The sequence below is a fragment of the Coccinella septempunctata genome, chromosome X (assembly GCF_907165205.1).
Source record: "Coccinella septempunctata chromosome X, icCocSept1.1, whole genome shotgun sequence".
Lineage (NCBI taxonomy): Eukaryota > Metazoa > Arthropoda > Insecta > Coleoptera > Coccinellidae > Coccinella > Coccinella septempunctata.
In genome coordinates, this window is record NC_058198.1 from 9,770,759 (window position 1) to 9,786,682 (window position 15,924).

The window sequence follows — 15,924 nt, forward strand, 5'->3', positions numbered from 1 at the left end:
ATGCAAATAAAACAAGTGAGGCAGTCAGGCAGTGGTGGAATTCGAGAATGGAAGTTATCAATTGAAAATATTCGCGGACACAATGGATATCGAAAATCCCCGAAATAAAGCCAAATCCTCATTATGTTATCATTGCCTTTGACAAAAGTGTCAACAAGATAATTCTGAAAAAATTTATGATATAATAATTCCCCGTAACAAAACAATTGTTCAGTATTTCAATAAATGTGTTGGCATTTCAGGGAATTGTTTCATTTTAAATTCCAATTGGGAAGAACCTATCGATATAAATAAATCGCTCGTTTCTGTTAGGTACCTATGTAATTTTATTTAATCCACATTGTACATGAAAGCGCTCAATATAATTCACTGAAAAGTAGATATCACCACTACTCAAATATCAGTTAACATTTGATGAACCCTTATACCTTTCTTACAGAAATAAGTTTCAATGTAGTTTCCTTTCAAATATGAAGCTTACATTACAATTATGAATCATCAATTATTTTATACCAATAAAAAAACCTTATAGAACTCCTTATTCCTCTAGTATCATTCAATCCAAAAGAAAACTTCGAATTGCAAAAGTCTTATATCAGCGCTATCTCAAAAACTACTTTAGGACCTGAAATTTCTAATTCTCAAAATGATTGGAGCTAAATGTTTGGAGAATTATACCCAGAACATTACTACTGAAACTTGTAGACTGATTTTTTTAATTTTTTTAAATCTATATATTCCAAAACGAAAAGTGTTCAGATTTTGTCATTATTGGCAAAACTAATCGAACAGAATCAAAGAATTTTTCGCAAAAGAAGCTTAAAGTGGAATGGGATTCGACACAAATAAAAAATACTGGAAACTATATCCATCATCTGCCATTTACTCGAAACCAATCGGAACGATGGTGATTTCGTAGGTTTCGTATGATTGAAGTGTCACGATCGAGTATAAATCTCATTCCAGTCAATTGGTTTTTAATGATATACGATAAGTATAAAGAATGATCATCCTTTGCACCAAAAAACTGGGAACGAGTTCTGAGAAGAAAATATCGATACTTGTAGAATGAAAGGTGACGAAAAATTTCAGAACCTACTCATTCAACCGTCTCACGATGCAACAGAGAAATTCTCACGCAGAAAACAATATCCTATTCTCCAGAGTGTATTGCCAATTTACTCTCATCCAACGCAAACAACAATTCTTGGTAGGACCACCTTGTTTTCCAGTCTGATCGTCACAGATAATCTTCTTCAATGTAGTGAACCATTTTTCCAGATAAAAGTGGTGGAGTAAATCTGTCAAACTACTGAGTGATTACACATTATCAAAAGAATTTACGTAGCTTTCAGCAGAAGTAGAGCTGCGCATGACGGTTACTCATTAATATTCACGCGCAGGACGCGACTCATGAGCAAACATGTAAACGCCTGCGCGCGAGAGAAGAGTAGGCTACATATGACTGAATGTCCTGTCAATTTCTAATGATAATTGAAAAATATTTGAATAGAAATAGGTATTTACGTACATAGTTTTAAAGTTCCAATAACCTCTAATCCGAATCAAAAGCCAAACTTTAAGAAAATCCTAACGAGTTTTAAATTACACCGATATGTTTTAGTGAAAATAGAAATCATAAAAACGAATGGAAATTGGAAATGAATTCGGTAGATCGAGAACAAATCTTCTATTCTATCCATCTATTACTGGGAGTAAATTTTCATTTATCGCTCTATTGGATAGGACCATAATTCCTTCAATGGTTTTTTCCGGATTCACTTAAACGTTCAGTATTCTCTTCGGTACAATTAAAAATGCACATAACATTCATACCAATCGTGAAAAATAATACGTCTCGAATAACTAATGTCACGTTTTTTAGGATCATTTAGAATGATTTGCGGTAACCCTTCAGAACGAGCGTTTGTTACTCTCATTGAAATTTTCACTTGATAACGGACGACTCGTTTATATGCTGCTTTTAAATCACCGTTTTCGTGCTCTGTGTTCTGTGTCAAGGGATGAGCTCAATAAGGACCCATTCACCATTCAAATGGTACGTTGATTTGAAAAAAAAATTAATTGCAGTCAGGGAACTTGACAGAGAAGTAATAAATTCCTCTTAAATTTCAATCTTCGATAAACGTTTTCTCTTGAAATTTTTCTCAACATCATTCAATTCCTTGTCTGATTTTCCACAATCCAGTTATTCCTGCCTTTTTTTCGCATAACTTTTGAATGGTTGTAACAAGTTGAAAAAATTTTTGGAGGATAGTTCTTTAGTACTAACTGCAGTTAGTTTCAGGAACCAAGTTTGGAAATAACAGATCTTTTTTTGTCTTTGTAAACCAAATAATATAATTTCATTACTTTCATCAAACAGATGTCCGTTGTACCGTAAATTTCCATCTAATGAATGCCCTCCTTGTATGTTCAATATAAATCACGTATTCTTTGCAAAACATGCGAAAATCTTTTCACCATGTCTTAGGACCCTAGATTTCGGATCGTTGCGAGCAATAAGCTGAGTTCGAATCGCTCTAGCGTTAGATTTTACCGGCCATCTAACTCGAGTAGAATGGCGAGCCATTCTTCTCTTTACTTGTGTTTATGGCGTATAGTAGGTAGTTTGGTAGTTATGCTGCATTGAGAGGAGCCAATAAGCTGGAAAACATAATGTCGACAGTTTGCAATCGATTATTTGGGATTTTTCCCAGTTACCTTACCTAGCCCTTATTTTGACTGTGATTCTGGGTGAATATTGTCCCTACTTGCAGATTTTCTGATCGGCTCAAGATGTAGTATAATTACACAAAGAAAAGAACGAATTGAAATTGACTGAAATTTTTCGAGTTTCATATTCAATATAACTACATTCAAAAATGGTCTGGCTTCTTTTTTTTGTTAAAAATATCATTCCCAACACAAATTTGAGAAACTTCCCTATTTATGACTCTTAATTACCATCATGGTAGAAAGAAGGGGGATGAGGTTTTTGGATTTTGGATTTATCCTATGAAGAAGATGTCATTCAATATGATAATTTCAGTTTATTCTTTACACAAATTCATTGTCATTACACTTATGCGGAGAGACAGTTTTCTCATGATGACCATTCATTCATTCATTCATTGCTGTATCCCGTTACCGGGAATTAATCTACAAAAAGACATAAAAAAAGAACAGACTTATAATTTCTTGGGGCTAATTGCGACTGTGTGCCCTCCTGTGACTGAAGAGACCCAACCGTGACCTACAGATCCTTCCACACTCCGGGCATGGATAGTCACCAACCAGATCTGGCCGCCGCTGTATTCTTCTCGAGTCTCCATTATAACTGTGCACCATAGATCTCCACTGTGACCTGTCTAACGCTAGTTGTTCCCAGTTATGATTGGCATTAATTGATTTTAGGGATTGATATAGTGTATCCTTAAACCGCTTATACTGGCCTCCTGGTTTCCGGGTTCCCTCTGCCAATTCGCCATACAGAGCTATTTTGGGGAGTCTTGTGTCTTGCATCCTCAGAATGTATCCGCACCATCTGAGTCGGGCCCTCGTTACTTGAGTCTTAATTGTTGTGCAACTCGCGCGTTGCAAGACTTCTGCATTAGAAACTTTATGGAACCATCTGATGTGCATTATCTGTCTTAGATGACGTTGTTGCGTTTGTTCAAGCTGTTTGAAATGTCGCCTGTAGGGCGTCCAGCTTTCGCTTCCGTAAAGAAGCGTTGGGAGGACCACTGCTTTGTAAACAGCTGTCTTGGTCTTCAGGTTGAGGTCGTGATTTTGAAACACTCTGACCTTTAGCTTCCAGAATGCCCGTGATGCCGAATTGATACGGTTGTGTATTTCCGTGTCTAGGTTAGCCCTAGTATTTATGAAGCTTCCCAAGCATTTGAACTGCTCGACCTGTTCTAGAGTTTCATTCTCCAGGCTGATATGTGTTTGAAGGCTTTCTGGCGGACTTACCAGGATTTTGGTTTTGTCGATATTGAGTCTAAGGCCTAAAGCTTAGTATATATGTTTATAGGTGTCCAGCATTATCTGTACATCCTCTGGACTGCTAGCTATAAGTGCACAGTCGTCTGCATATTGAAGTTTCGTGATAAAATTTGAACGGGTTTTTGCTCTGAGGCGCTTCAGGTTAAATAGGCCTCCATCAAATCTGAATCTTACAAAAATCAAGTTATATCAAATCAGGAGATTCTGGGTTTTTAAATAGGTGCGCCTATTTTTACTATCTCTGAAGTAGCTTCATCATCAATGACCAAATGAATTGTTCGAAAAGAGAAGAAAATTAGAAAAAAACACTGCTAATATCTGATGAGTACCTGTTGAATTACAGTTGAGAAAAACTGTAAAACCTCAAGAAGTTATTCAATTCTTGCAATTGAGAAGTTCGTTGTTATTGTTGATATTTCGGTAGCACCTTCGAGTTTCAAAATGTAGTTTAAAACATTGGAGTTGATTACTAACTAGAAGAAAATGATGAACAATTTTAACAGTTCAATACTTCGTTCAGAACTTGTTAATATACGTCACCAATCATTTCCAACGAGTTTTCTACATAGAAGCGAACGACAAACATCTATTTTTTAGCACATACATAAATAGAATCGCAGAGCCTTCAAAATCAAAATGATGTGTAAGGAATCTCCATTTTCATTTAAGATTCTTTGAGGGCGATGTTTGAACACCCACGATTTAGCCATAAAATAGATTTCACCCACCTATTAAAAACTGATATGTCTGCATACTGAGGAAAATGTACGGTTGGACTGTTTCATGTGGGCCATCCTTTATTTTTGAGTTTGACACTCTTTGCCTCCGGAAATAAAAAAATCGAAATTCGAAACAATTTTGTGAATAATAAAACGTAAAATTTGAAATTGAGACTGACACCCAATAGAAACCTTGTTTCATGTAGGTACTCTGTTTTGATGAATTATATATCAAGCAGTTACTTCAAAAATTCCTTACTCCAACACTCTCTGGAAAACACGAGTGTATCGGTGAATCCCATAAAACCCGAGTAAATTAAAAACAATGAGATTCGTTATTATGTCATTTTCTTCAAAATAATCAACTCAGTTGACCACATCTTGGAAAGCAAGTCCCATACTTCACCCATAATTTTTTTCATCCATTATTTTCAACTCTAGATGTATTCCGATGGACCATTAATGTGATCGTGTGTTTCCTATAATATTGCGTAACATCGATGGGTATCTTCATATGAGATGCATTACCTGTGGTCTGGAAATAATCTCTGAGCCTGAGCGTTATTCCCCTGTCAGATTAGCAATCTCATCAGGATTTGATGTAGTCGAACGATAACTGTAGGACAAAAGAGTTGGATCAATGATTGCAACTAATGTACAATATGTATTCAGTCTGAATAAATGTTTAGTCACTACATGTGCGATATTGGCGTCATGATCGCAAGAATAGAGGAGTTGTAGATATTTTTTATCGTTACTTTGTACTGGGATTTTGGAAGGTTCTTCCGCTTGCTATCCCCTCTTCTGAGCCTTTGAGAAACTCAATTACAAATTTGTCTGATAATCGTATAGAGTATCAGTGAAATTGCGGAATTAACTCAATTACTTGAAACATCTCTCATGTCTTCCTGAATTTATCGAAGAAATTCAAAAAATCACTGACACTTTAAAGAATCTCATCTACCATGGCTATACGACAATGGTGACATTGATGAGTGGTTTGAATTTGAAATTGGTACAGTTTTATATTCAATGCAACTCATACGTGTAATGCATGGGATAAAATCATTAAAAATAAAATTGAGTCCATTTTTCGCATAATTAGTATTATTTCACCTTTTATTTCATTTCTGAGATTGAAACAACAACTAAACTATTTTGTTTATTGTTTATTCTTGTAGGTAGAAATCATTGAATTGATTATATCGAGCTATAAAGAAATATCTCTCCCCAAAATGAGCCGAGGGTAGGTCGAATATAATATGTATTTATAAGAAAGCTACAATCAGAATGATAATAAGCACATATCATTTGTAGCAGGAATTTTTCAATTTCTTTTTACAATTTCAGTACTTCATTATCCTGTTAACTTATCTAACCATATCGGAATATTGTGCACCTTTGAAATGCATAAAACTCAATCTACAAAAAAAATTTTTTTTCAATTACTGTAAGGTCAATTAAACCACTTCTAAAACATATCAGCACTGTTGGCTTTTGAATGCTTGACTTTTTGATGAGGCTTATATACAGGGTGGGCATTTGATTCATACAAATATTTTAATAGTAGATTCTTAAAGTCAAAAGAAACACTTTTTTCCTCGCCATTTTTTCCGAATCAGCTCGTTTTAAAAGTAAGTATTCTTCATATTTTTTCATATAATGCGCCGTTTTCGAGTTCAAAAATGTTCAACAATTAACAAGTGTCTGTGAAATTAGAAATTTTTTTTATTTGGCTGAATGCAACTCTGTTTAAAAGATCCACAGATGTGTAGTGTCACAGATTTAGCTAGTTATTCTGAAGGTAATCTGGTTTTTCCAGGGGTGGCACAGCTCATTATGAAAATTTAAAATGGCTATAGTATCTTTTTATCAGGGCCGAATTGGAAAAAATGGTTAAGAAAAAAAGTGTTTCTTTTGATCTCAAGAATCTACTGTGGAAATATTTGTACGACTCAAAGATTCACCCTGTATAATTTTCTAAATAAACATCAAATTGCGGCAGTATTTCACTGTGAGACTGGTTCTTCGGCTGACATTAATAATTTTACCTCGAATTTGACATACCTAATTTTTACTTACAATCTTTCCTAAATGCTAAACCTATTTAAGACCCATTAGCAGTCGGAATTCGAAGATTCTGTAAAATCGATTCCGTGTAGGGGCTAGAAACTTCAACAGCTTTTCTAGATCTTATTCGATTTTGAGTTTAAATGAAACGAAATTAAATTTGTCATCATGAAAAAAAAAGAGAATGCATAAAAATGACGTTTGCTGTCAATTTACTGTTATAATGTTTTCAACGGCCAACTTTTAGAATGATGTAAGCAAACAAACAATTAACCACCCCTTGAAAATTTCATTGGTTTTGCGCATACTATAAATATCGGCTCTTCAGCCTGCCTTGTCCAGAAATTCTTCGCAGAGAGAAAAACACAAAAAAATCATATCGACGTTACCACAGGGACATGACAATTTCTTCACCGAAAATAGATATTGAAAATTTCTCTTATAGATTTTTCATGGAAATATTATAATAATTATTATTTTCAGTGAACACATATTATTCACTCTAATTTTGCAGAAATTGTTATCGATTTGTGCAGTTAATGGCTCATAATAACTCCTAACTACATCAGTTTAGCTCAACCATTTAATGGAAATCCGAGTTTTTTTGTTACTTCAACCATAACTGCGAGAAAAATCATGTCTAAAAACCACGTGCTAAACACGTGCTCTGTTGTTATTGATTTTTCGACATCAGTTAAACACCCAGGTTCTGCATAACCAAAATATTTTCCAAACAAATCCACTCTCCTGAAAATATTACTTTTCTAATGAAGTAGTAAATGAGACAAATTTTTTAAGTATATTTTTGCTGGATGCTAGTGGTAACTACAGGTAGGGAAGTAAACAGACCACGTGGTTCTTCATCGAGCGTTGACCGGCTCATTGCACCTCAACTTAAAATTATTAGGTGGGTACCAAAGAGAAATTTGCAAATTTTGTAGAATTCCCGGCTTTAATCTACTTCATAAAAGGGCAGCAAATATTTGACCCCTAAAAGTGGAACTTAATGGCTTTATGGTAAAGTTCTCATTCCACACTATCGTAACTTGGAGGGGGGATGGAAGGTAGCCAATGTTGTGTTCACAAAATGACTTATTGACGAAAGATGATTTGCTGAGTCTGTTATTTAGAAAGAGAAGGAATATTTCGGTTTTCACAATTTGAGTGCAGGTACTATCAGAAGTGTCTAAACGTTGGGATCTTATATAGTGTACCTACACCGACATCGAAGCATTTACCTTTAGCTATTTCAGTGGATAGTTCAGTATCAACTCACTTTTAACACAATCACGACCTACTGCCGGTTTACTGTCACCTGTTTTATTGAAAATATTAGTGCAAACTGGCTCATCATCAACCGAAATTTTCTTCGTAAGTACATTAATTTATTTCAGTTAGGATTAGATTGTTTACGAACTTTTATTTCGCGGGCTTGTTATGCTAATTCCTCACTCTACCGGCTTCTGGACGCTGGTACTTCATAATCCCAATCACCGTGGTATTTTCAATCATAAATGTAATATTTTTTTCGACAAATCGACTGGATCCCTTAATGGAAAATCTCGAAACTGGTTTTTGACTTGTACATCCGCGATATTCGTTTATTGAACTTGGCGTGAATATTATTTGAATCGAAAGAAAGTACAACTTATTAACAATTCAAGACAGTTAGGACTGTAGCGGAAATATCGCATCGAATATATTTTATGATTAATTTTTTCGAACTCATGTGAATAACTGTGAAATTCTCGGCAATTATTGACGTCGATAAGGAAGCCCATTAAAAGAGCGATCTATTTTCAATTTCTAAATGAGACGATTGTCATTTGGACTCGAAATGACCAATCTGAAGAATCAACTTCTTCAATGTCTGGTCAAATCGCCTTTTTCATTCAGTTTAAATTAAAAAAACAACGTCCAAAAATGAAATTGCTCTGGAATTCAAAGAATCATTTACTCAATGAGGGAAATCTATAGTTTCATTGAGTAATTCATTTATCATAAAAAATTCAATGTCAAATTAGCATTGCAAAATATTCTGCAATAGTATCCGGCCAAAAAGCATGAATGTTCTGGATTTCTCTCGAACATGCCTATGTACTTAAAGCGTTCCATACACGTCAATTTGCAAATATTCCATCAAAATTCCTTGAAGATTATATCTATACAATTTTATTTCAAATATATCTAGAGTGCAAGAAGAATCTGAATTTTAATAAGAGCACATTAATAGATAAACAACTGAGGTTATCTTCAGTGTAACAGGTTTTACTAAACTCTTATTAGTTATTTTCGTCTTGTCCCACTATAATTTTTTTCCGCGCCTGAACAATTCTGTAAAATATTTAAAAAGTGGGGAACCATCCCTGCAACATATTTTAGAAGAGTCGAAATATTTTTTTCAACGAGAATGTACCTTTCTCTTGAGTGCCAATATGAATTTTGATAAATTGTATGTCTGTTATGAATACAAATACATATAGAGATTATAATATACATATTTTGAAGCACTTATTTCATCTTGAATGAGGCCACTTATTTCTTCAAAAGGTCCACAGTAAAAAAAAACACAACAAATTCTTCAACAATTAGCCAAAGAAAATAGTTGAATCAACTCTATCCTTATTCTTCTGAGACTAGATTATTCTCATTCTATAATTAATATTATTATTTAATTTCTTTCATCATAGAATCAATTTGTTATAGATGAATTCAATCTTTTCACCTGCATGTTGCTAAAGCTTTTTATTGATTATAAGTTACAAAATTCAACAATACAATATTTTTTTTTGTTATGAACATGTACGGACAAGTGATTTTTTCAAATGTCAATCCTAATTTTTTATGACCATTCTTAAAGGGTATATCAAATAACCTATGCGTTAAAAATTAGGCAATCCTAGTTTTTTTCATATTTCATTTTATTTCATACAGCGTGCTCCAAATTTGACTATTTTTTTTAAATGTCAATCCTAATTTTTATGACTCTTCTTAAAGAGTTCAAGTTACACATGCGTAAAAAACTAATTAAAAAATTTATCTCAAACGACAAAAACAATTATGAAGTCAAGTTTTATGGACACTGTTCAACATTGTTCTTGATTGGAAAAACAATTGAATTGATTTATTCCGAGTAAGAGACGGCCCATTTATTTGTTTGATAGTGTGTAAGCAGCTTAAGATTGAACACGGAAGATGTATTCCTTATTTTGACATTTCCCCCTTGCTCATATTAAAGTTTCAGTGCAAGAATAATTGAGCAATAATTCTTTTATCCACATTCTTATCATTTTGCTTGAGTCATAGTTGTACTTCTGTTGTGAAAAGCAGTAGAAATTAGAGATATATTGATATGATCGCAGTGAAAAGCATTAGATGAAACCTGTATTTGATTTTTTGAATTTTATGTGTTACACTTTCCACGGCTAGTAAACAGCCGATTCACAGTAGCTTTCAATATTCATCTATCTAACCATATATCCACGATTTATCCATTCATTGATGCTGTTTTTCTACTGACAGCCAATATATTCCATGAATTTATCATTATTTTCTCTGCCATTTAAGTACACAATATGAATTGACGAGATGCAATTCAAACAATAATATTTATGTGTTTCCATACAGCGCGTTGATCCAAGAAATTATAACATACAACAAAACAAAAAAATAACCACTACTGACATGTTGACTTTTCTAATTTTGAAATACTTCGAATTGTCGATCAACAGTTCTAAAGAATGGAGTACAATATGAACTAACGGTTAGTTTTAGAGCTCAATATTAAATTTTCGTTTTTCAGTGGGAATTCTGTGATCAATTAGATTCAAAATATTGTGGTAATAACATCTAATTCTGCCATTTTAGTTCTTCTAGATGAACAAATTCCGTATTTTAAAACATTATTGTAGAAACCTCAGTAAGAATAAACCTGGGGGTGATTTCAATCCAACATCTTACAAATCAGACTTGACTAGACACTTCTTCCGGTCCCAAAATGGGTATTATATTGCAGATGCTTGGAATTCCGAGTTCATTCTAGAATTCCAAGCCGACCAAACGAAGAACTGTCATTCTATTCATTCTTTGTCCCAGGCATTTTCGTACAGCACAATAGAAGACTTTCCCACAGTTAATTTTGACTCGCACGAACATACTAATCATGCGCCTTTGGTTTGCTTCGAAACCGTTGTTTTTTTTGTTAATTAGCATGCGCTACTGAATATCTGATAGAAGAAAATGCGCATGCCAGCTCGTTATATGAATGATTCGTTGAGGTGAACCTGTATTTTGATAATGTTAGGTTATGGAAGATTTTTTTAATAATTAATGATTTATTTTTATGTAAATATGTTCTGAGAGCCATTTGTGTGAGGCGCTTTTTGGCACGCGTTGTGTGTGCATTAGTTTGATGTTTTTTCCGTCATGAATAATCCTGGAATTTCAAGTTGGCGAATATTTCGAAATTCGAGTATCTAGTAGTCACACTTTGACGTCAAAAAATCTGAATGAGACAAAGGGATTTGGGATGAATTATTTTTCGCTGTTATCTGGTTTGTTTTGCATCAAAGGATTGTAAGGATGTCTGTCATGTGCCGAATGAGAAAAAACCAGGACAGTAATTTGCAGGAATACAAATAAATGAATCTACATCGCTTAGAAGTATTTCGAGGACATATTTTATTGACACATGGATCTGATGATCTTGAACTCTAAAAGGAAAAGTTCATCCTCACTATTTTCCACTAAGAATAAACAATTAAAGGAATTATTCTGTTTCATCAGTTTCTTGCCCTTTCGAGTAAATAGGAACAAACATTTTGAGACATCATTCCCAGAACGACATACTTGTAATGATTTTTTTTGTAAAATCAAGTAATGATGATTGCTACATCGCGCAAATTGTATTACCTTGAATTTGAGATGAATTGAAGTCTAAAGTCTCATTTTTTCTCATCAATTAATGCTTGTAACTCATAATTTTTCAACGGACTTACCCGGAAAGGCTCCATTATTTTCGAGAGAAGTGGTCTTCGGGGAAGTCATATAGTTTTGAATTTGCAGATATTATCTTGCTCTCCACGGTTCGCTACGTTCTAATCATATTTCGTGTGATTGTGATGTGACAATTTCGCAGTGAGATAATTCAGTTTTTCTCAGCTTATTCATCGATAATTCATCTGTCTGAGGTCTACAAGAAGATCTCTTCAGTCATGTTCCCGAATTCTCAGTTCCAGGTTGATGGGACAGGTTATTTATTCGAAATTTTCGAAAAGACTATTGGTCATCTCAATTCCCTCGAATACTGAAATAAGATGAAAATCGGGATAATATAAAAAAATATTTCGTCCGAAAATGAAATTGTGTCTAAGAAATCATCGTTAAGATATCCATTGATGTAAGTTTATTAATATAATTTCTGATTCTTGTATGTCCAGTCATGTCTGTAGGTGCAATGGTGAAATTCGCACTGCAAAAATTGAATGATTTGCGTTCTTATTATGATATACAGGGTGAGTTTTTGACTCGTACAAATATTTTAACACTAGATTCTTGAGGTCAAAAGAAACACTTTTTTCTTTTACCATTTTTTCCGAATCGGCCCTGATAAAAAGATACAGCCATTTTAAGTTTTCATGATGAAGTGTGCCACATCTAGAAAAATAAAATTACCTTCAGAATAACAAGTTAAATCTGTGACACTACATATCTGTGGATCTTTTACACGGAGTTGTATTCAGCCAAAGTACCCAATTTTTCAAATTTCTCAGATACACATTTTAATTTTTGAACATCAAATAAAAATAACATTTTTTTATAGTTTTTCAACAGCATGTATCTTTTAAACCGAGCCGATGCAAAAATATGGTAAAGAAAACAAGTATTTCTCTTGACCTCAAGAATCTACTGTCATATTTGTACCAGTTAAAGACTCTCCCTGTATTTTTGTATGAAAATCAAAGCGCTATCAACTGAATATTATACTCTAATATTCAGCCTCTCCGAAACCATCAAAATCAGCTTCCGAATCAATTTGTATTCACTCCATAATCCCATCATAATAAGGATAATAAGGAACTAATTTTGGGTGATTAATTCTAATAATGCATGTTCGAAATCGGCAGAAAAAAATTCATAACCTCCTTCTTTCTTCGGAAAATACTGGAGATATCTTGATGAAAATCTGTACAAGACTCGAGGACCTATCAACAAGGGTTGATCTGATGCTGGACTGAAAGCATAAAATTCGAAATACGTATAGCCATAAATGATACATGTTGTGATGTATGAGATTCGCTCAACTAGATTTTTAGTTTTATTTATTATTTAAATTTTTTATCCCGGGTGTTAAAGCTCTAACCAAACCAACGGTCAATCTAGTTGGTGCTTTTGGATTGTGATATAAAAAAATCATTCGTCATATTTCATGGGACAATTAATTAATGCAAAAAAAACTCCCAACTTCATAATAGAATCAGATTGACACCAGTTGATAAGAACGGCATAGCACACCTTCGAATACAAGTAATATTTGTAATGAATTATGAATTATGAGAACTCGTTGAACTGAATTTTGAAATCAACATTACGAACCATGAATAAAGACATACAAAAAATTAGAGCCCATTGAACAATCTCTGCAGATGAAAATTACTCTCGTGTCAAATGTTTTCACCTTGAGTATACACATCATATACTTAATGGCCAGTATTATTATTGTATATTGTCCTGAATCTTTAAGGGTACAAAAAAAACGGTCTTCACACTCAAAGAGCATATTATTTTCACATAATTTGTACGTTTGCTGAACAGAATTGAGTGGTGAACAAACCAAGTAGCGTAAATATCAGTAAAATAGGCAAACCTGAGTTTTTTATAGCTCAATATAGTTGAGTTTAGAATAATCACAGTACGGCCCTGAATTGAACGTTGCTCCCGCCCGCAAAATCAGCATATTGCCCGTTGATATACAGGTGGATACAAATGAAATTTCTCTTTATAATAAAATTCATTCAACTTCGATTCATTATTCTTGACTTCGGTCATGTTCATTGTCGATTGGTCATTACCACAAATCGTTATTTCCCATTTGAACGACCGATAATACCGACCAAATTGTGTTTCATTCATTATTTGTTTATTCACTCGGTAGTTTTCAACTTTTTGAATTGATTTCTGCTCGTTTTGAGGTGTTGATTTGTGAGGGAAACAAGACACCAAGCATTTAACTGAAACATAGCTATGGAAAAGCAATTAATCATGTTTTTATCTCAGAGAATTGGACTAAAAAAAATTAAAGGTTTTCATGAAAATAAGTTTCTAGACCACAACACGTGTTTTGCTATCACAATTACAACTTCAGGAGGGTGAAGGTAAATTGAAAAAGCACGCGATGTCTTATGTCTAACTTTCGAGGATAACCCAAGAAGATCAGTTTTAACAGTTTCAGTTCCATCCAAAATAATGTTTTATTTGAAGTGGAGTTTTGACTGGCTTAGAATGCGCCAATAAAAAAATCAATGTGACCTATATCTGTAGCATTTATTACTGATGAAAAATGGTCATCGAAGCATAGTTTTCTGACGGATACTTCGCGAGATAAGACAGCTTGAAGAAGTACGAATTTAGGCAAGAAATACCCGGGATTCCAGTGTCACGTGACGGCTAGAAGTCGAGGTTATAAAAGGACCACGATCCATATATCCAGAGTGGCCATTTGAAAACGAAATAGAGCCATTTACTGGCAAATTCGCCACATTCGTTGAAAACGCCGACACAAGTTGTTTTTTGTTTGGGGGGGGACACTTTTTGACGCATAAATCAGTGAAATAGCCACCCCCTGAAATTTGGAATAGGGAGAATAGGTTGTGTGATACCTCATATGAAAGCTTATGACGTCAGCTTTCTATCTTTGTACTTTTTGCGAAAAGCGAATTGAATTCGACTAATTAATGGATGCGTGCAAAATTCACACGCTTTGATAGATGAAATTCGTACCGCCACAGTGTCCAGTTCAGTTTTCAATATCGTCTAATACAATCAATCGAATCGTTCGGGGGTGGGGTCAATAAATTTGGCGACTAGCCCCCTAAATATCGTGGAAGAGGGAATGGAAACAGTCCCCACCCTTTCATTGTTACTAAAGGCTCGAAAATGTAGCCGGAAATGTTCAACCAGCCAAGTTTGGCCGGAGTGTGTACATTATCAGAAACTGAAGTTCAAACTGAAATCCGATTCCATTGAACTCAGTCCATCGGTTTACAGGGAAAATAATGGGAGATGTGAGGATGACTTCCCTTGGAATGGAAGGAGCTGAAGTAATTTCATTAGTTGATGAAAAAGTGTTTGTCATGACCCGATTCATTAGGAGATGAATTCGTCAATCCATGAATATTCTAATTAGTGGAGGCTGGTTGCATGGACCAATAAACAGCAGTTGAAATTCGAATACCAAATAAAAATGTTTATTTGCCAACATGACAAGGCGTCCGAATTTTTATGTAGCGCTGAAGATAATATTGTATCACATCGAAATGTATAAAACGATTTACCTCGAAATGGAATTTACTGATTATCATGATTCTAATTATTAGTTTGAGATGAGTTAACGACTCACTATATCATTTTATTTGGACGGTTATTGGACGAAAAGAACAAGCAAAGAATTGGCCTAGACTTTATTAGATTCCAATATATTCAACATTGAAAAATACATGTACATACGAGGATATATTGAAAAATTATTAGCCTACTATAGAACCAAATAAAATTTCAATGTCAAAATATCTTATTACTCAACATATTCTCCTCTTAATTGGATACATTTAATACAGCAAACCTGCAACGTCTCTAGACCTTTCCAAAAAAATATTTCTTCATGCTCAGCAAACCAGACCTCCACAGCTTTCATAACCTCCTCGCTGGAAAAAAAATGTACGACCATTTAAACTTTTTTCAGTTGAGGAAAGAGATGATAGTCGGATGGAGCCAAATCTGGTAAATGAGGGGGGTGTTCTAGTAATTGAAACCCTAAATCACGAATTTCTTGCATGGCAACATGAGATTTGTGTGCAGGGGCGTTGTCCTACAAAAACAAAACACCTTTGGATAGCTTTTCGCGTCTTTT

The 15,924-nt window shown here is 34.2% G+C and overlaps 1 protein-coding gene across 3 annotated transcripts in view; it reads left to right on the plus strand.

The window, feature by feature from the left end:
• The first annotated feature begins 1,956 nt into the window (after positions 1 to 1,956).
• LOC123321419 (solute carrier family 41 member 1-like) overlaps positions 1,957 to 15,924 on the plus strand; it is a 69,123-nt gene continuing 55,155 nt past the window's right edge. For 2 of the 3 annotated variants that reach the window (XM_044909000.1, XM_044908999.1), the window contains exon 1: positions 7,985 to 8,168. The gene's annotated coding sequence lies outside the window, so the exon portion shown is untranslated. Of the gene's footprint in view, positions 2,060 to 7,984; positions 8,169 to 15,924 lie in introns of those variants that run through there. The other variant, XM_044909001.1, reaches the window with a different exon arrangement.